This window comes from Tursiops truncatus, chromosome 4 (assembly GCF_011762595.2).
Source record: "Tursiops truncatus isolate mTurTru1 chromosome 4, mTurTru1.mat.Y, whole genome shotgun sequence".
Taxonomy (NCBI): Eukaryota; Metazoa; Chordata; class Mammalia; order Artiodactyla; family Delphinidae; genus Tursiops; species Tursiops truncatus.
The window spans coordinates 46,061,962-46,083,253 of record NC_047037.1 but is presented as its reverse complement, the minus strand read 5'-3'; the positions used below and the strand labels follow the sequence as shown (position 1 = coordinate 46,083,253).

Below are 21,292 nucleotides of genomic sequence, written 5' to 3'. Positions count from 1 at the left end.
AGAGCTATCAAACCATGAAAAGACATGGAGGGAACTTAAATCATATTACTAAGTGAAAGAAGCCAATATGAAAAGGATATATACTGTATGATTCCAACTACATGACATTCTGAAAAAGGTAAAACTATGGAGACAGTAAAAAGATCAGTAGTTGCTAGGGATTGGGGAGAGGGAAGGGTGAATAGGCAGACCACAGAGGACTTTCAGGGCAGTGAAAATATTCTGTATGATACTATAATGATAGATACATGTCATTATACATTTGTCCAAACTAATAGACCAAGAGTGAACCCTAAGATAAACTATAGACTTCGGGTGATTTTGATATGTCAATGTAGGCTCACCAGTTGTAACAAATGTTTGACTCAGGTGGGTAATGTTGATAAAGGGGGTAGCTATGTGTGTATGGGGACAGGGAGTATATGAAAAATCACTATACCTTCCTCTCAGTTTTGCTGTGACCCTAAAAATGCTCCAAAAATGAGGTACTTTTTATTAAAAAAAGAAAGGTAACGAGATTAAGAGAGGTTAGGTGACTTGGCCAAAGTTACAGAGCCAGCAAGTGGTGAAGCTGATCTTTAAAACTGAGTCTGACTCCAAATCCCATGCATCTAACTACTACTATGTTCTGGTGCCTCCAAAGTTTAGCCAAACAATTGCTTCCTAGATGTCAGTTTTCTTAATCGTTAAGTTTTCTAAGAAGATTTTCTATATATTCATTTATATCATTGATTTAAAAAAATACTATATAGAATAGAGCCCAGTGGCAAGCTTCTAGAAACCCTGTCTAAAGCTGACGTCTTTATTTTAATCAGTACCCCTGGGTACATTAAATTCATTTATTGAACTATTATCTACTCTGCATTTCACAAACTTTTCCATAAGGATGAAATAATTCTTTTTTTTTTTTGAAATAATTCTTTTCCAAACCCTTCTTTACATCGAGTTACATTACACCTGCTATTTTTCCTTGATAGAACAATCAAATTATCTGCCAAAAAGAAGTTGTATAACCTTTCTGGAAACCAATTTAAAAGTATATACCAAGGCTCACAAAAACCATCTTATAAAATCTCCCTTCAGGAATATATACCAAGAAAATAATCCAACATTATGTGCATAAATCTTTTTCTGGATTTTACATTCTTTTATATTTCTTCTATTTCTGTGTTATTTATAAAGGTTAAAAAAGCAAACATAAAAATAGAATTATAAATTACATTATAGCACAAAATGAGCTACTATACAGACTTTTAAACAATGATTTTGAAAAATATATATGGACATGGGCAAAATGTTCATGATAAGACAAATGAAAAATAAGAATGCAAATAGTATAATCTAATTTTATAAGTATATTTAACATGTATAAATAATGGTATTATATGTATGTGTAATAACTAAATAGACTTTCCTATGCTTCATTAGTTTGTAGATCTAATATATATATATTATATATATATATATATATATATAATATATATATACACAAATTTGTATTACCTAGTCTCCTACAAAATTGTCCCTGAGTATTTCTGAGAGTAACCTGGAAGTGTACATGAATATGTTCACTTTAACTACCACTATGCACTCCTTCACAATGTTTTCTTTGGGACTGCCCTACTGAGAACTGAAGTTTCTGCCAGGAATTGCCACCATTACCTTTTATCAGACACTATTCCCAAATGACTAAATAATGCTCAAAAAAAGAAAAGCTGTACCCAACAGCCGCAAAGGATAATAAGTTTCACCTTCCCCAAAATGTTCTAGATGCCTGTTTTCATGTATTATTTTCATGATGGTTTGCTGATTGTCTGGAACCTACAGCTCAGACTATTGGAAGACTTAGCAAATCACTGAATCCCAAAAACGTTTGAACTCTCAGATATTTGACAAAGATTGTGACCTATATTTTCTCAGGATTTACGCTCAGCACTTGTTTGGACACTGAGCATCTCATGTATTTCATGGCATCAGTCAAGGAACAGTGTTGAGATTATATCACCAAGACATTTGTTCATTTGCCTGCAAGATATTTCTAAGATAATTATATCATCTATTCAAGCTTGTTCTTCCCAATAATTCACATCACTAATCATTTTTTCCATGAACCATTGGAAAGTAGTAGCTGGAATCACATCTTTTAAATTTTGGTCGAGCCCCATAGGAACGATGAGTACCATCTTGACCTTCTCTTTCTTAGCCATAAAGATATGAAATATTATTCTGCTCTGTACAGTTGTATAGGTTGTACACTGCTCAACAGAAGCAGCACAGTATCTAAGGGAGTATCATTTACATCCTAGTCACTATAGATTTACATAAAATGTTTCATTATAAATAACTACACAATGGAAGTTATTATATATTGTTTTAAGAAGTACAATATCTCATAGAAGGAAGTGACTTTGTCTAATTTGCAAAAAGGCATTGCACAGACCTTCAACAGCCCTAGGACTGATTGTAGTCACTTTTAAGTCCAACTTGGAATGGCCCTAGCTAACACTTGAGTAACGAAGAGAGACTGGGTTTATGTTGAATGACTCCACTAACTGAAACAGAGAGGGAAAGGAAGAAAAGGATAAACTACACTTCAGCATTGGAAATATGAGACTGGAACTCAGTAGAAAAGTAAAGTGTGCAAGTCTAGGGAGTTGAATTTGTGAGAGTGAATGAGACTACCCAGACGATGGGCAAGAATATACTCAGGAATAAGAAAATCAACAACTTGCCCCAAAGAGACAGAAAGGGAAAAATGTAGTGAGAAACACAAATAGAGAATGGTCAGGATATTAAGAGGACTAGAAGAAAAAGTATCATAGAAACAAAGGGAAACTCTTAAGAGAAATAGGCAATCAATACTATCAAGAGTAAAGGTGAGTCAAGGAAAATAAGGATTGGAAAGAGGTCATTAGCTTCCATAAATACAAGGTCTTTGGTAGCTTCAGCAAGAGTAGATTCTATGGAGGGATTGGTGTGGAAATTAGATTGCAGTGAGTGAGGGAGGAATAAAAAGTGAGTAACTAGTGGTAATAAATGTAGCCTAGATTCTTAAGAAATCTGGTTTTGAATGAAGAGAGATTATTATTTCAAATGCAAGTTCTCATGGAAAAAATGCTACATTAGAGGTTAATTTTCTAGGTCAGCCTACAGCACTTATCTAGTTCATAATAAAATGCAGAAACTGCAGATTTATGATTCAAGCTGGAGGAGAGAAATGCTGTTGCAACACTTGTAATAAAACAAAACCAGAATAATAAATCTTAACAATAAACTGTTTTCTATGTGTCTTGAATGCTGGTAGGTGGGGAAGATATATTTAATTAAAGAATTATGACTTCGCAGATATTTTTATGTAAGGATTCTGATATGGACTTCCAGAAGATCTTAAGGTCTTAAAGTTTTTTTCACTGTGTTTAATTTCAGTTCTAAACAAATGATCATGCTTTACTTTGATTCTTTGTCACTGGCATTAGTTCCATAGTTTCCAGCTCTATTTGTCTCAAGATAGACTGTCTAAAGCCAGTCTCAAGATTAGTGTGGAGAACAGAAGTCTCTGTGACTCAAAGGCATTTATTTTTTTAAGGAGCTTCCTATCCAAGGTGACCAAATCTTGAAACAGCCTAGATTCCAATTTTTACTTAGAAAGAAAAGGGTAGAAAAAGCAAAATGGTGCAAGATGGGGTCAAAATTGCAAGTGAAGGAAGAGTGAGAAGAAAAGGGGCAGCATTCAATTGACCAAGAAATTAATTTTCCAGAATAGATGTCTATTAATAAGATAATAAGAGTCTCATAAGCTCTTACCATGCTGCTGCAATAAGATATTATACTTCAACTGACCATTGGGTAAAATGAAAAGTGATGAAACCTAGCTACCTCTATTGTCATGGAGAGAAAAGTCAACTGGCAAGGGTAACTTCTTGGATCTTAATGGTTTGTAAGCTACCGGAAAACTGGACTCTTTGAAGACAAAACTGAGTGTGGTAGTATTTGGAAGACTATAAATATGAGACATTACAAAAAAAAAAAGAGTTGACCAAAGTAAATTATTTAAAATCTGCAATTACTGTACTACTGTTAAGGATCTCAACTTGAAAGCATTTAATGGGCCTGAAGATATTAACATCAACAGTTGCTATAGAATATATAATAAGAAATATTAAAGTAACAATTTAGAAGAGTCTGTCTTACTTCCCCTATCCTTCTCCCCACGCCATCTTCTCTCCCCCCACAAACAAACCCTCCAGTCTCAGATCCCTCACAGATGAATTCTACTTAATATTTAAGAAATAGATAATACCAGTTCTACACAAACTCTCAGAAAATAAAAGAGGAGGAAACACTTCTCAACTCATTTTATAAGGTCTGCATTATCCTAATCTTAAAACTTAATAAACGCATGATAAAAAAATTTATGCACCCATATCCTCATGAAAATAGATGTAAAAATCTTCAACAAAATATTAACAAATGGAATTCAGCAATATATAAAAAGATAATATAGCTTGACAACTGGCATCTTTCCCAGGAATGCACAATATTAACAAACTAAAAATGGAAAATCTTATGATCATATTAATAGATACAGAAAAAGCATTTATAAAATATAAGCCTATTTCTGATTTAAAATTCCCACCAAACTAAGAACGAAAGGGAACTTTCTTAATCTAACATAATATTTAATAGTGAAAGAGTAAAGATTTTTTTCTCTAAGATTGGGAACACGGCAAGGATATTCACTCTACCCTTACATTCAGCATTATACCCAGGGTCCTCGGCAGTATTATAAGGCAAGAAAAAGAGCTAAATGGCCTATAAACTGGAAAGGAAGAAGTAAAACTGTCATTATTCACAGGCACCATGATTGTCTATGTAGGAAATCTTAAGTCATCTACAAAAAAACTGCTAGAACTAATAAATGAATTTGACAAGGTTGCAGGACACAAGCTCAGTAAATAAATCAATTATAATCTATATACTAACAAAGAACAATTGGAAACTGAAATTTTAAAATTTTGCAGTAGCATCAAAAATATAAAATACTTAGAGGTATATTAACAATAATGTGCAGAACACATACATTGAAAATTACAAAACATTGCTAGTAGAAATAAAAGAATCCCTAAGTAAGTGGGGAGATACCAATTTTGTTAAGGTGTCAATTCCCCCTAAATTGATCGGTAGATTTAGCACAATCTTAAACAAAATTGTAGCAGGCTCTTTGTTGTTGAACTTGACTAGTTCATTTTATAAGTAATGTGAAAATAAAATGAAGAACAAAGTTGAAGGACTTTCACTGATGTAAAGATAGAAATATAGATCAATGGAACAGGAAAACAATGTCCATAAATGGATCCACAGACATATGGACAATTGATTTTTGAAAAATATTTGAAGGCAACGCAAAAGGTAAAGGATAAAACTTTCAACAAGTGGTGCTGGAACAACTAGATAGCCATAAGCCAAAAATCAACCTTGATTGTTACTTCACAACATATACAAAAATTATAGTAAAATTTATCATAACCTAAACATAAGAGCTACAACTATCAAACTTCTAAAAGAAAACATAAAAGAAAATCTTTGAGGCACTGGTTTAGGCAAAGATTTCCTACTTGAGACTCAACAAGCATAAATCACAAAAGCCAAAAAAAAATCAATAATTTGAACTTCATCAAAATTTTTAAAACTCTTACTTTTTATATTATTTTTTTCTTCCAGTTTTATTGAGATGCAGTTGACATACAGTGCTGTATAAGTTTAAGGTGAACAGCAGGATTTTACTTACACACATTATAAAATGATCACCACAATAAATTTAGTGAATGTCCATTTTCTCATATAGATACAAAATAAAAGGGAAAAAAAGTGAGAGTAGGATGGAGAGACGGGAGTTGGGAAGATGTCACCAGGCAGGCCCCCACAAACTGTTGCTGTAACCCCTGGAAAGAAGAAAACACAACAAGATGAAGAGCTGCATGCTCCAGCTCCACCACCACCACCAGTGGCTTCCTTCATCACAAATGAAGTAGACATGCGATATTACAATGATTTGCTGAATCTAATTCCAGAAGAATTCATTTCTGTGCCCTTGATACTGCATTGTATGCTGGAACAGGTTGTGGCAAGTGAAGAAGACCTTGTCCCACGGAGTCTGGCAGAGCCGCCTCCCAGAACAGATGGGCTGGACCACAGAATTGCAGCTCCCATCATGTCCATCCTGCCCTCTCTCTGTCTGACAGAGAGGGAGAAAAAGAATCTCCATGAAATATTCTTATCTGAAGAGGAAAATGAAAGCAAACCAGTGCCCAGAGGCCCTCTCCTACTGAACTATCACGATGCCCTCGCCCACAAGAAATATGTGCTAAAGGACCTAAAGAATTTTGACCTGGTTCAAGTTGAGCAGAAGATGCAGTCTAAGTTGCCACTGTGGGAATTCCTTGAATTCCTTCTGCCCTCCGCCATGGAACAGCACAAAACGTCTAGCTACAATTCATGAGCTCATGCACTTTTGTACAAGTGAAGTTTTGAGCTGGAATGAAGTAGAACGAGCCTTCAAAGTGTTTACTTTTGAGAGCCTGAAACTCTCTGAGGTTGATGAAGAAGGGAAACTGAAGCATTCTAGAATGATGTATGGGACAGATTCTGAGATGTTCAACATACCATGGGACAACCCTGCCAGCTTTGTTAAACAGATAAGGCAAAAGTACATCATGAAAATGAATACCCAAGAGACCAGACATCAAACAGATAGTGGAATCAAAGACAGAATTTTATTTCTGGATCAGAATTGGTCAACATCTATGCCAGATGATGAGATCAACAAAGAACCTTCCAATCCTAGTCATCCTGATACTAACAATATGAAGTATCCTGACCTGGATAATAGGAAATCCTTAGACTCTGATTACAGAGAACCATCAGCGCAGAACAGCTTGAAGTCGCAGCTCCAACCTGAGCCTTTGAAGCAGACCGTGAACAATGAGATCAAAGATAAAGCGGTCACAAATGCTGATCCTCTTGAAAAGAAACCCAAGAAGATGACTGTGGAAGCAGAGTTACAGGACATAAAGAAAATGCAGCAACACAATCTAATGGACTGGAGTTTTACTGAACATTTTAAGCCAGAAGTTCTGCTTCAGGTTCTTCAAGAAGCCAATCAGCAATACAGGTGTATTGATTCTTATTACCACACCCAGGATAACTCTTTACTGTTGGTCTTTCCTAATCCAATGAATTTGCAACGTCTGCACTGTGAACATTGGAACATTGCTCTTCCCTGTAATGTTGGATTCAGGAATTATTTGGAACTTGTTGCAAAATCCATTCAAGATTGGATCATAAAAGAAGAAGCTGTATATCAGGAAGCTAAATGGCTGAGGAAATCAGTAGGACCAAGAATGAGCTGGAAATAAAATCTTCTGCTGGTACCAAAGTTTCTTCTACTAGCAAAATTTATTCTATTAAAAAATCTAAAACTAAGTAACCAGTTGAACTTATACATAAGTCCAAAGACATTCTATTTATTAATTTAATCAAGACAGTGAACATTTCAGGATTAAAAAGAGTTGTCCACAAAATTTCTGTGACTCTCACTTTCCCTAAAAAATAGAATAGCTGCATTCTAAATATGATGAAAATATTTGTTGTATATTGATTGATACTTGGCTTATATTGACCATACTTCCTGCCAGATCTGAAAGATTCAATCTATTCAGATCCAGTGTGATGCTGAGAAATGCCAAATGTCTTTATTTTGCTGGGATTGATAGGTTCGCCTAAGTTTTGTTGGCAATACATGAGTTAGATTCAGAGTCAGTATGTCTCCATAAGAATCATTATGGCTTCCGAAGTGAGATTAAAACAAGACCTTCCTTAGAAGAGTAAACAAAATAGTCCCGAGACTAACTGGGAGTTAGAATTTAAAAATGAAGGAAAAACGGATTATTGGGGGCCTGTGACATGGACTCGACAGGATGTTGGATCAATAGATATTTTCATTTTTGTTGTTGTCAATTTTCATGGCTTTGATGCTGTCGGTCAGAGAGAAGAGGGTGAGAAAAAGAGGAAGGATACTTGATAAATAGTGAAATGTTGAGGTAATTCATCTGGAAAATAAAGATATTTCACTGGGTTCATAAAAAAAAGAAAAGAAAAAATATTTCCCTTGTGATGAGAACTCTTAGGATTTACTCTCTTAACAAATTTTATATAGACATACAACAGTGTTAATTATATTAATCACATAGTACATTACATTCCTAGTACTTATTTATCTTATAATTGGAAGTTTGTACCTTATTGACTATATTCCCTATACTGTACATTGTGGCCCCATGATTCATTTATTTTTAACTGGAAGTTTGCTCCTCTTAATTTCCCTCACCTATTTCACTCATCCCTCTCCCTCCCCTCTGGCAGCCAACTCTCTTTTTGCAGATAACATGATTGTCTAGAGCTAATAAATGAGTTTAGCAAGGTCATAGGATACAAGATAAACACACAAAAAAATCAATTACACATCTAACAAAGAACATGCAAGAAACAAAATTAAAAACACAATACCATTTGTAATTGCCCCAAAGAAAATGAAATACTTAAGTATATACTTAAAACATATAGAGAATCTATGTGCTGAAAATTACAAAATGCTGATGAAAGAAATCAAGGACCTAAACAAATGACATACCGTGTTCATGAATTAGAAGATTCAGTATAGTATAGATGTCAGTTATACTCAAATTGACCTATAGGTTTGATGCAATTCCTACTAAGATCCTAGCACATATTCCCATAGACTTAGACAAGATTATTCTAAAATTTATATGGAAAAGCACATGCCTAGAATTGCTAAAGCAATCTTGACAAAGAAGAATAAAGTGCAAGGAATCACTCTATTCAATATTAAGGTATACCATATAGCTACAATAATCAAGACAATGTGGTATTGGTGGAGAGGTAGCCATATAGATCAGTGGAGCACAACAGAGAGCCCAGAAATAGACCCATACAAATATTTTTAACTGATTTTTGACTAGTTTGTTTTCTGTATCTGAGAGTCTGCTTCTTTTTGGTTATACTCACTAGTTTGTTGTATTTTTTAGATTCCACATATAAGTGATATGATAAGGTATTTGTCTTTCTCTGTCTGATTTATTTCACTTAGCATAATGCCCTCCAAGTCCATCCATGTTGCTGCAAATGGCAAAATTTCATTCTTTTTTATGACAGAGTAGTATTCCATTGCATATATAAACCACATCTTATTTATCCAATCATCAGTTGATGGACACTTAGGTTGCTTCCATACCTTGGCAATTGTAAATAATGCTGCTGTGAATATTAGGGTGTGTGTATCTTTTCAAATTAGTGTTTCTGATTTACTTTGGATACATACCCAGGAGTGGAATTGCTGGATCAATTAATATATTCTCATGGGGTAAAAACTGGGGTAAGAAACTCACATTGCACACCAGACTGCAGCTTATCACCCTACAGAGTCATTCTCTGAAATACTTAAGGGCAAGAAACAAGTGAATAGAGACTTAATTTCCAGACATATTTCTTAAAGGCACCAACCTAGTTATTCCTCCCACTCTTCACCTCCACATTCAGGGTCAACATGTTTGGTTAGGCAAGACTACTCCCTACACCAATGCACTCAGACAAGAGGTGGGATGAAATCTAGACTACGCTCTATTCCTCAAGCTGTGTACCCAGGTGTTGCCTCTTCCTGTAGGAGCTGCCTTTGTCTCATTTTCACATGGGTGTTGTTTGGGCTGGAGGAGATTGGGGCTGCCAAATAAAGTTAGTTCCACCACCCAGTGTCCCTTAAATTGACCAAGTCTTCTCTAGCGCTCCAAGTCAGCATCATGTCTTCACTTACCCAGACCACTGAGACAGCCTTCTATTTGCAATGCATACATACAAAATTATTTAGCGCAACATACAAAACATTTTGCAAAGTGGCCTCATCTCCCTTTGCTGTCCAACATGCAGCCTACGACCTAGTCACACAGGGCTATTTAACCATAATGTGCTCTTCTGTGCTTCAAGAAAATGGGGCAGAGGAAGCCCAAGGGAGATCTGGAGAATCTGAGGTCAAAGGGACCTGTGACCCAGTTCCTAGATAAAACCAAGGGAAGAGGCTTCAAGATGCCAGCGTAAAAATGTATGTTCGTGTATCTAAGCAGATAGGGCAGTAGACAGCCCTACAGGAGCAGCAGAATGTCTGAGAAGGTAGCGGAAGTAGATGAGAAAGAGACAGACTCGAAGAAACCTATGTACAGAAACAAGCAGATTTTTTTTTTTCCAGCAGTGACTTATGAGGGCCAATGTCCAAACAGCAGACACACAAAACCATCTCAGCAGAAGACAGCAATGCAGAGCGCTAAATGCAGAGGTCTCACTGCAATTAAACCCTAGAGCTCAGACCCAACCAGGGCAAGGGGTGTAGGGGCACTAAAGTGACGAAGGTTAAGTTCTCATCACCAAATGAAATGGAGGTTGAATACAGATATTGATTATGTTATAGAAAAATAAAGTGGGAATTCTTGGACATCTGGGTTTGTGGGCTTAATTGAAAATCATTACTACGTGATTCCTAGAACTTATTAATGTGCCTGGTACATAGCAGGTCCTCAATGATTGTTATTGAAAGAGTGAATAAATCTCATAATAATTATGTTAAGCCACCTCCAAGTTCTGAAATCCTGTTGTGGTTCATTTTCTCCGAATCCTCCAGTTTCCCACTAGGTGGCGTCCATTATCTGGAGTTCTTTCTTTCCTGGTTGCTACGGGGTTCTTTCTCCCCAGTGACCCACGGTTTCTTGTTTGCAGTTGGCCAACGTCTTTTACTTCACTAGACTGGTACATTTTCTTCTTCTGCAGAACTAGTGGGTTTTTTCCCTTTAATCTTTCCCAGGCTGCCTCTCTAACTGCTGAGGGGAAAGACTGAAGAATTTAGCTTCAGCTCGTTTAAATACCAGAGCAGATGCAGTAAACACGTCCATTTCACTTTCTTAAAAATGTCCTTTGGACATAGATTTTGTAGTATTTTTCTCCCTTCTGCATGTATTTATCAGGTTTGTCTCACTTTTAAGCTCTTCATCCCTATTTCTTCATCAGAAGTAATATTCTATTTTAACTTAATTTTTTTTTTAAGTTTTCTATTTAGAACTGTTTGAATTTTGGACAAGAACATAAGAAAACAGTTATGAGAAATTCCAAAGAAACTAGACAATCCTAATTAGAAAACAAGATTCTTGAAATGTAATTAAAATTTTTTGAATATTATATTTTTACCCTCCGAAAAACAAAACTGAGAGAAAAATCTCAGTTACTTGAAGGGGAATAAATGAAGGACTAGAAAGATCAGTGAAAAATCTTGGAAAAAGTAGAGAGAACAAAATAAAGCTTAAATATGTTGAATTCTTCTGGCCTGGACCCTGGTAGAACATACAGGTTATATCACTTAATTGTCAATGAGCTTTGTGGAATCTTGTAGTTTCTGAGGATTCTTGTCCTCATTCTAATCTACACACTCCGCTGAGGCATCATCCCAGGCAATTTTTGTCACCCACAGATTCCAATGCCTGAAGGCCATTCCCTGCTGACTCGAGCCATCTCTCGATCCCAGAACTTACTCCCCAGAAACAGACAACCTAGTACATCTCCACCTGGATATCTCCCATGGAACTGAAATTCAATAGGCTCAAAGCTTGACTCCATCACCATCGCCCTCTGTAGTCCTGTCTGGGTAATGACACCACCATCCACTCAAGACAGAAACTTAGGAATTCCCCTCAAATCTTCCTTTTCCCCACCTCATATCTAGTCAATCAATCAGCCAGTTCCGTCATTTGTATCTACCCTACATCTCTTCTTTGCATCCTTTCCACTCTGTTCCTAATATCTTTCTTTTGGTTTAATATTCATCAACTCTCACTAGGAGTAATGCTGCAAGCTCTTAAATTTCTCTGCCTCACCACCCTCCAACTGCTCATCCACTGTCCCCAGATTGTTCTTTCCAAAACATAAATGTGATCATGCAGCTAACTCCTCTGCTTAAAACCCTGTTCTATCCCTAGAATAAAAGCCCAAAGCCCCGAGTCAGCCCTTGCCTCCTATAATATCATCTACCACTGCTCCTGACCTGAACCCTGCATTCCAGCCTTCAAAACAACTTACATTCACAAAGAGGCCCTACTCTTTCATGTCCTGTGCTTTTATTAATGCTCACGTTACATCCTTTCTCCGGAATGTCCTCTTTCCTTCTTCTCCCATATTTATTTAGAAAACTCCTGATCATTCTTCAACATCCCCTCAATTGATCATTTCTTTCTCTGTTCCATCCTGGTATCTGGCATATAAATCTACTACAGTGCCATTATATTATAATGTCAATACTGTGAGTTCCCTGATAGGAGGGACTGCTCCTTATTTTTGTGTTGTCTAGTGACAAGCACTGTGCCTGGTCCTACTCAGAATATCTCAAACAATGAAAGAATGAGGAGGCAGGATATTAATGATCATAATTTACTGACTGCTTAATGAGACAAGCACTGTGCTCAAACTTTACAAACATTATCTCATTTAATTCTACAGCCCAATGAGGTAAGTTCGATAATTATTCTATTTTGCTGATGATAAGTTTTAGGAAGTTAAAAGATATATGCAAAATCAATATATGCAAAGGAAGGGCTCAGATTCTTTGTTTTGTTTCCTGACCAGAGCTCAAACTCTTAACCTCAAATGTAGGCCTCTTCCCCAAGGACTGAACACAGGAAATACTATTCTGACTGTCAAAAAACTTTTTAAAGTCATGGATTATGCAAGCTAGTCACTTGAGAGTTTTATACTGATTCCAAGAAAAAAGTAAGAGTGACTCTCAAGCATGGTTTGTGAACACTTCGTGAGGGAAGTCTTACTAATGCCCTTGGGCATTACCAGGAAGAAGGATGGTTTCTCTAAGAACAAGTAATCCCAAAGCAACTTCCTTCCCTTCTGGAAGACAGGATTACTTGACAGGAAAACCAGGGAACTAGAGTCGGTGTGTGGGGGCGTATGACTCCCCAGCATCCTCCCCAGCCCTGCCCCACTGCATAGCAGTCATGCCGTTCTGGGTGTTGACCGAAGCTTCAGGGATAAGCACCATTAGGTCTAAACCAGTGTTTCTCTAAGCCCTGGTGTGTAGGACCACCATCTGCAGTGCTTGATAAAAATTAATTTCCCATTTCCATGCCTAGAGATTCTGAATCAGTAGGTTTGGTGCCAAGGAATCTGCCCCCAGTGGAATCTGATAGACCACAGCCACACTTCAGAAATGTGTGCGCAAACCAACCATGAGTGCCCATCCTTTTGCCAATGGGTTAAGACAATCAGAATCAGGTTTTATCCTGGTAATGGTCACCGGTCTCCGTGTAGGGGCTAGGGTGACCAGCTGTCCCTGCTAGCCCAGGATCTTCCTGGTTTTAGCACCAAAAGTCCCATATCCTGGGACTTTTTTTTATTCTATCCCTAGAATAAAAGCCCAAAGCCGCACTCCCAAGCACATCAGGATTGCTGGTCACTCTAAAGGTCACATAGGAGGTTGTCCTAGTCAAACTGAAAGAACAGTCTTCTATTCACACTTTCTCCCCTTTCCACCCTCCCTCTGGACACAGACAAGGAAGCACACTCTCCCCACTGCTGTTGGCAGTCAGCGTATATCCACAGAGGAAACTGGCCTGAGGACAAGACATGGGAGAAGGTAAACTACAAACAGCAGAACAGAGTCTCAGCCCTGGTTGTGCTGGGCCTGGAGTCTTCCCTACCTCTGTGCACTAATAAATGTTCTTATTGTTTATTCCAGGCTGACTCAGAGTTTCACCCTTGCAGGCAAAAACCTCCTAACCGATGCAGTTTGGCAAATTATGATGTTAGGAAGAAATATGACCAAGTCCCTTTCAGACAAAATGAAGATCTGAACTAAAAAACAACACATAGGGTAAATCTGTCACTTTTGAATGTGCATAAGGAATTCCTCTGGGTTCTGTCTTATTGAAAGTTATAGGGGAAATGTGTGAAAACCTGAATCAGTATGTAAAATATTCTCTGAAAGTTGATACCATGGCCTAAATCTAACAAGATTAAATTTAATAGCCATAATTGTAAAGCCCTACTTTTAGGCCCAAAACGGTAATTAATTTCACAAGTACAACATGGCAGAAACATGACTTAGGAGCAGCGCGTGTGAAAGATTTAGGGATTTTGGTCGACTGTAAGCTCAATATAAGCCCAAGGTGTGATGTGTTTGCCAAAGATGCTAATTCGATTGCAGGCTGCCTTACTGGAAGTGTAACAAAGATTTCCCCCAGGCCACACCAGCCTCAGTAACTTTTTATAGAACAGGGCTTTTCTGCTTCTCCAACCACCTGTGTTCTCCTGTTCGGCCCATGAGAATTCTAGATGCCCTCCCCCGACCAAGTCTTTCTGGGACGTTTTTAGAATCTTATTGTAAACTTGTCCCCCTGCTTTCTTTTTGGACATTATTTCTTTTTGGACAGCCTGGATTAATCTGGCTGTCTGCTTTTTACATTCTCGTGTTTAAGCTACTAATCGCTGAAGAGAATCAGATATATGACAGCACTACGAACTCTTCTCGGTATCCCCAGCCAGGCCCTCTGCACTGTTCAGCAATCTTTCATGAGCCCCAGACAGAGCTGTGTCCTATTCCCCATTAATTTTCCCTCCTCTCCTCAAGACACACACCTCACCTCTCCCGGGGATGGCCTAGCCTCTCTCTTCATGAAAACGTAACCTGCATTAAGATAGCCCTTGCTTTCATCGGCTCCCTCAGGACTTCAGCCCCATGATTTCCTGGACAACCGCATGGGGTGTCCACCCCAAACTGAGAGATACAGAGACCTGTAGAGGCCAATAAGCATCTCAAACCGGCATCTTCTGAGCATCTCCACGTGTTCCACGAACCCGTTTGTCCCAGGGCTTCTGTCATTGCAGGGCCACGAACCAAAGTGCCGGCAGGGGTCCTCTAGGTGCCAAGTAAGGCTGTGTCCAACTAACACTGCCAGCTGGTGCCCCCGTATCTCAAGAAGAAGAGCTCCTTCAGCTTGCTGCTAAAAAACAGAGGAGCTGGAAGTGAATGCCTTTTCTCTTTTCCCATTCCCACCTTCACTCTCCCCTCCCCCACACCCACCAGGGGCAAAAAACACTTCTTCATCATTTCACCAAATAAAAAACTCTTCTGGAAACTGACTCATATAACTGACTGCTCCAGAGTCTGTTCCCGAATTTACCCATCGTTCCTAGGCGTGCCTCAGCCCAGCCACGAACACAACCCAGGCCCAAGATTAGTCTCCTGCCCTGGATAACTAGAGGCCAGTGAACAGAAAGTCAAGTTCCTGACTGCACCTTGGAGCCTCCCACCTCAGCGGATAGGGCTCTCCCTGGCTTCGCCACCGCTCTGTGTGTGACACCTCTCACCTCTTCAGAGCTTGTTTCTCTCCAGAATCTTCACCTTCTCTCTCTGGACTTTTTCTTTTTTGGGATCTAGACATCCTCAAGTCTTTCCAACCCCTCCAGAAATAATAAAACAAGAAATTAAAAAAAAAAACCTCTTGACTCAGTAGCACAAACTAATAAAAATGTGTCCCAGAGTAGAATCTCATATGAATCCTCCTCCATAAATGAGCTCACATCTTTCTTTCTTCTTTGAGTATTGCTAGTGGGATTGGCTAAGCAGGGACAGTCTTTCGATGGAGGGGGTGTTGGGGGAAGGACAGAGGGCTCGATGTGAGGAGTACAGTGAAGTGAACAGACAGAGAGGCCCAGGGTACGTTTTCCTGCTTCTCCTCCTTCTTCAGTGCTGGAGTTGGGTCGCAGAAGAAGAGAACGTAAGCTCAGTCTCCGGAGCCTGAGTGCCCCCAGGCAGGTGGGCACTGAGCGATCCCAGCTTGGCCAGCCCCTTCTGTGTGTTCCTGTGGTGGCTCAGCACTGACACATCTTTGTTCCCTTTAGTTCCTGCTCCTGGGCCTCCACAGAAGGCCACCCTCACCCCAGCAAGGACCCTGATTCGTAGCCTCTCTGCCATCAGCTTAGTTTTTCCAGTGTCACTATGTTGTAGCCCCCATTAGCTTTTGCCCAACTTTCCAATGTCCCCCAACCCTTCTCTCCTCAACCAATTTTGTGTTCCACCGCCACCCCAATCTATGGAAACCTTTCTCACTGAGGTCCCTGATGACCACCTTGTTGCCTAATTCAGTGAATGTTGTCTGGGGCCTTTATTCTTGAATTCTCTACAATATTCAATGCTGGCTTTATTCATCTTTTCTCGAAACTTTTCTTACTTGGCTCCCATGAAATCACTTGCTTTAGTCCCTCTTTCTCCCTCCCAGGTCATTTAATCTCAGACTCCTGAGTTGTCATCTCTTATTTCCGTAAGTATTAGTGTTTCCAAAGACTCTGGTCTTTTCCCTGTATCCTACTCTCTTCCCCCCCGATCCTTGAGTGATTGTACCCAACCCCGTGGTCTCAACAACCACCTACAGACCACCAACTTCCAAAGCTACATCTTTTATCAATCTCTCATCTGAGTTACGAAGCCATTTCCCCCCTAAATATATGTTAGAGGCTTCAAATTGAACCCCAAATCATGCTTCCTCCACCCCAGCCCTAGGCCTTCTCCTCCTGTGATCTGAACCGGTGTTAATGATACTGTGTTCAAGACCTGGGTGCCTTCTGCAACTCCTCTGTTTCTGCCACTCACCCACATTTCTTCTGTGGGTTAAAACCTCATGTCTTCTCTAAAGGTTCAAGTTCCACTGACTGAGTTTAATGCCTTTATCACTGTCTAGATGATGGTGATATACTCCTAAAATGTCTCCTTACCTCTATCTAATGCCCTACCCTCTCCCCACTACCTGGCTATTCTCACTATTACCAGTTAACATTTTTTCTAATGATATGATCATCTCATTCTCTTGCTTCAAGTCCTTTAGTAGTGGCTTCTCACAGACTCCAAGACAAATGCCAAATCCTTTATCAGGAACTGTAAGGCTATTATCATCTGCTATTGCTTCCCTTTCCAGCCTATTTATTTATCAGCACTCCCCAGCTCGGTCCTCATGCTATAGCAAAAAGAAGTTACAGTTCTCAGTACCATGAGAATTATCTAGTACCATGAATGAATAAATAAGTCATTGAATTGGAGAAAAAGCCTTCTTCCTTGCCTTAAAAAACATCAGCTTAACCCCAAACATCCTTGTTAATTGCATACCTGTATGTTTCTCCCAACACTAGATTGTGTGGTCACTAAAGGCAGTAGTGGGTTTTTTTTTTTTTTTCATATTTCTCTCTCTCACGCATAGCCTGGCCTGTTGTACTGTTCAATAAATGGATAGAAGCAAAAACAAAAGAGAGAGAAAAAGGGAGAAAAATGAGTGAGAGAAATAGAAAAGGCGGAAGTGCAAGAGAAAGAAAGAAGAGAAAATGGAAGTGAAAAAGAGAAGAAAGAAAGGAAGGGAGGAAGGGGAAAAGGGAGGAAAGAAAGAAGGAAGGAAGGATGGGAAGGATGGGAAGGAAGGAAGGAAGGAAGGAAGGGAGGGAGGGAGGAAGGAAAGACAGGCTGTCCTTAAATAAGGGCACTATTTTACAGTTGCTTTCAAATCATATTCTGGTCTTGGCCTGACTCTGTTTTACAAACACACGAAGCCCCTAAAGCTTACCATATAATTTTTTAAGTCACGCAACCTTATAAGAGAATTTCTGTTTGAAACACAGAAAGAATACTTTGCCTTAAGCATCTAAGAATCTTTTTGGAAAGTAAGCATCTAAGCATTTGCAGACATCAGGGGATTTTTTTGAAGAAAAGGAGAAAAGGAATTGAGCAGCATCATTAGCTTTGTGTCTCATTAATATCTAAACCAGGTATATCTTTAGCAAACAGGAGAGAGAATATTAAATTTCCCCTGCCTTCTAATTGACTATTCTAAGTACCCTAGACTCCCAATCTAGGCAGAATGAGGAGCCTGGAGTAAGAACTCCTGCAAGATTAAATAAGGTTAGATTCCCTTCCTCCAGGTTCCTCATCTATAACTCACACCATGTAAGAGCCCTTTCCTTTTGTCTCAGGAGCTTCACCTTTCCTCCAGCTGATATGTGGGGCATAGGGCATCCTGGATAATGGGGAACGGATTTGAGTGCCAAAGTGTCCGGGAAAATCCCCCATTGCTAAAAGGCCTGTCATTAGATGTCACCAGCTCATATAAAGATCAGAGGAACTTCCCAGGAGAAATTCCATGGACTACGGTGAAAATTCTTGGGATCAAGATAATGCATTCTCTCTCCCAACAGCACTCATGTAATTTGGGAGCTCATAAGCTGATGTTGGGAGGAAAAATATTACATGTTTGACCTCTAAAGGCCTTGGCCAGAAATGTATACTTTCAAGAGGTTTGATTTGTTCATTGCTTATCTCTTGCTTATGAGGAAGAAATAGAGCTGAATGCTCACAAATGGCTCAGTGAACTACAATCAAATGGGATGAAACATGGCTGCAAACGGCATGAAGTGAGTGACTCAAGTCAAGGAGGGGAATGGTTGGCAGGAGCCAGGGTGTCTTCACTGGGATGGAGAGGGCTTTGGACTTGACTCTGTAGGCAGTGAGAAACTACTCATGGCTGAGATATTAAGCTCAAAAGTGAAAGAGATCTAATTTTAGGAAGGGGATTCTGGCAGCAAGTAGAAGAAAGAGAATGAAGACCAGGAGATCAGTTAGGAGGTTTTGGCAATAATCCAAAGTAGGTATAATAGAGTCCAAATTTAAGCAGCAAAAATGAAGAGTGGTGGTGAAAAGCTGAATGAGAGAAAGGGGGAAATTAAGTAAGAGAAATAGTCATGGTAGTAGGAGACCTTTTCCCGTACTTCACCTGACTCCAACCAAGTTGTCTAATTTCATTAGCTGCTCCCCAACCTTACAAGCATGTAGGGGAGCACATCTTTTCTACTCTCTACAAATCTCTGCATTTAAAGCAGAACTTCTCACCAGCATTGCCCATTAGCAGCATCTTTCGAACCTTTTAACATTAATGATTCCTGGGCACTGTGCCACTTTCTCTCCTTGTTGTCAGTTCGGTTGGGTACTCTTGGTCAGCAAAATCACTGCTTTAAAATGAAATCACATCAACAAATATGTGCTCCAGACATTAAAAAGATGAACACTCCTTAACTCTTCAGGAGCCTTGCCACACCATGCCTTTTTAAATTGTCCCAATACAAAAATAAGCAACATATTTGCCTGTTCAAATATGTGAAATGCACTTCCTGTTCTGTGGTTATTTATGGTATTCTGTTGACTGCTTATGACACATTTTCTTTTGGATATAATTGAAATAAGAATCAGTGAAGAATAATGAAAAACAGAAACTTGCCAGATTACTAAAATGATTTCATATAAAATAACACACTTATTCAGTTACTCTCCCACCTGATGCCTGTCAGAATTACATCTGGTGAGTGTTAAACTCTGGGGCCTGTCTCTAGAGATTCTTATCCAAAAGGATTAGAGAAGGAGCCAGAAACTGAATTGTATTTAGCTTCCCCAGGTACTTCTGATGTGGGTGGCTCACAGGCCATGCTTTGGGAAACATGCATTCTCTGTCTTGTACTTGGTTCATAGTGTATCAGTAAAAGGTGTCCAACTTTTGCTTCATCTACAAAGATTTCTGACTCCTCCCTCACTGAATCCAGGTATCATTAGTTTGGAAATCAGCCTCCTCAAAACCATAAAGAGACTGATATCAGTGAGCACCATGGTGGCATGAAAAGCTCTTTTTATCCCTCTCCTCTTCAATCTACGACATGTGAAGGATCCAGAATCCAACAGAGATTCCTCTGCCCAGCCCACCAGGACACCAGAGAGGTCCACACATCCGTACACCTGAAGGTGGGTGGACTGAAATGCATGGACGAGGCAGACTGGGGAAGCAGTGCAGGCAGTGCCCAGAAGCCCAGCCTCCTGACCGCAGTGGCTGAGCTGCAGCCCCAGAGAACCCAGTAGCAGGAGAGGAAGAGGCACATGTTACTCCAGCCTCCTGGCTACATCAGAACCTGTGAGCACAGTGAGCTGGGCAGTGCAAGCAGCAGGGCCCATGACCCTGGTTCCTCCAGCTGGGGTACCACTTTCAACTCCAGTCCTCCACCACTGCCACTGCTGGCAGCACCCACAAACCCAACAACCCCAGATGTGGTAGAGGTACTGGTGACCCTGACTCTTCCCCCACCCTTCCCCTCCCCTTGCCATGGCATCAATGCCCTCAATCTAGGTGACCCTGGGTGCAGTGGAAGCTCCCGCCATCCCAGTGTCCCCAGCTGCAAAGCCAGCAACAGTAGTGACACTAGCAGCTGCAAGGCACCAGTGACCCAGAGGTACAGGCAATGATAATGATGACACCAGTGACACCTCTGGCAGAGGCAGTAGAAGGTGGAAAGTGCCAGTTCTCTAATATAGCCAGAGGCAGTTCAGGTAAGAGAAATCAAAACTTTGTGCTATAATGCCACCTGCTGAAAATCAAAAGAAAGGTTTTAATTACCAACCAGTTGAGTTGTTAGAATCAAAATTTTAAAAGCTTTATCTAAATAAGGACGGTGTTTGCTGTTTCAAATGTACCAATTGAGGAACAACTCATCAAGCACCATGAAAAACCATGGTAACATAGTTATCACAAAAAGAAAACGACAGTTCTCCAGAAATCAAGCTTAAAGTCACAGAATACTGCAATCTGACTGAAAGAAAATTCAAAATAGCTGTCATAAAGAAACTCAGTGAGCTACAAGAAAACTAAGAAAGGCAGTTCAGTGAGCTCAGGAGTAAAATTAATGCACAGAAGGAACACTTTACTGGAATGAGCTCTTAAAAAAAAAAAAAAAACACCAGAATTTCTGGAGCAGAATAACCCAATAAATGAGTTGAAGAATGCATTAGAAAGCATTGGAGAGAGGACCTTCAAGATGGTGGAGGAGTAACACATGGAGATCACCTTCCTCCCCACAAATACATCAAAAATACATCTACATGTGGAACAGCTCCTACAGAACACCTACTGTACGCTGGCAGAAGACCTCAGATTTCCCAAAAGGCAAGAAACTCCCCAGGTACCGGTCTGTGTGGCTGACAGGGTCTTGGTGCTCTGGCCGGGTGTCAGGCCTGAGCCACTGAGGAGGGAGAGCCAAGTTCAGGACATTGGTCTACCAGAGACCTCCCGGCCCCTTGTAATATCAGTTGGCGAGAGCCCTA

General features: G+C 39.6%; 1 protein-coding gene and 1 pseudogene across 1 annotated transcript in view; one reads left to right on the top strand and one right to left on the bottom strand.

Annotated features, from left to right (window-relative positions):
* LOC117312133 (uncharacterized) overlaps window positions 1–21,292 on the bottom strand; it is a 125,736-nt gene that overhangs the window by 57,861 nt on the left and 46,583 nt on the right. The window lies entirely within an intron of this gene.
* LOC117312087 (sperm-associated antigen 17 pseudogene) lies at window positions 5,903–7,415 on the top strand (annotated as a pseudogene).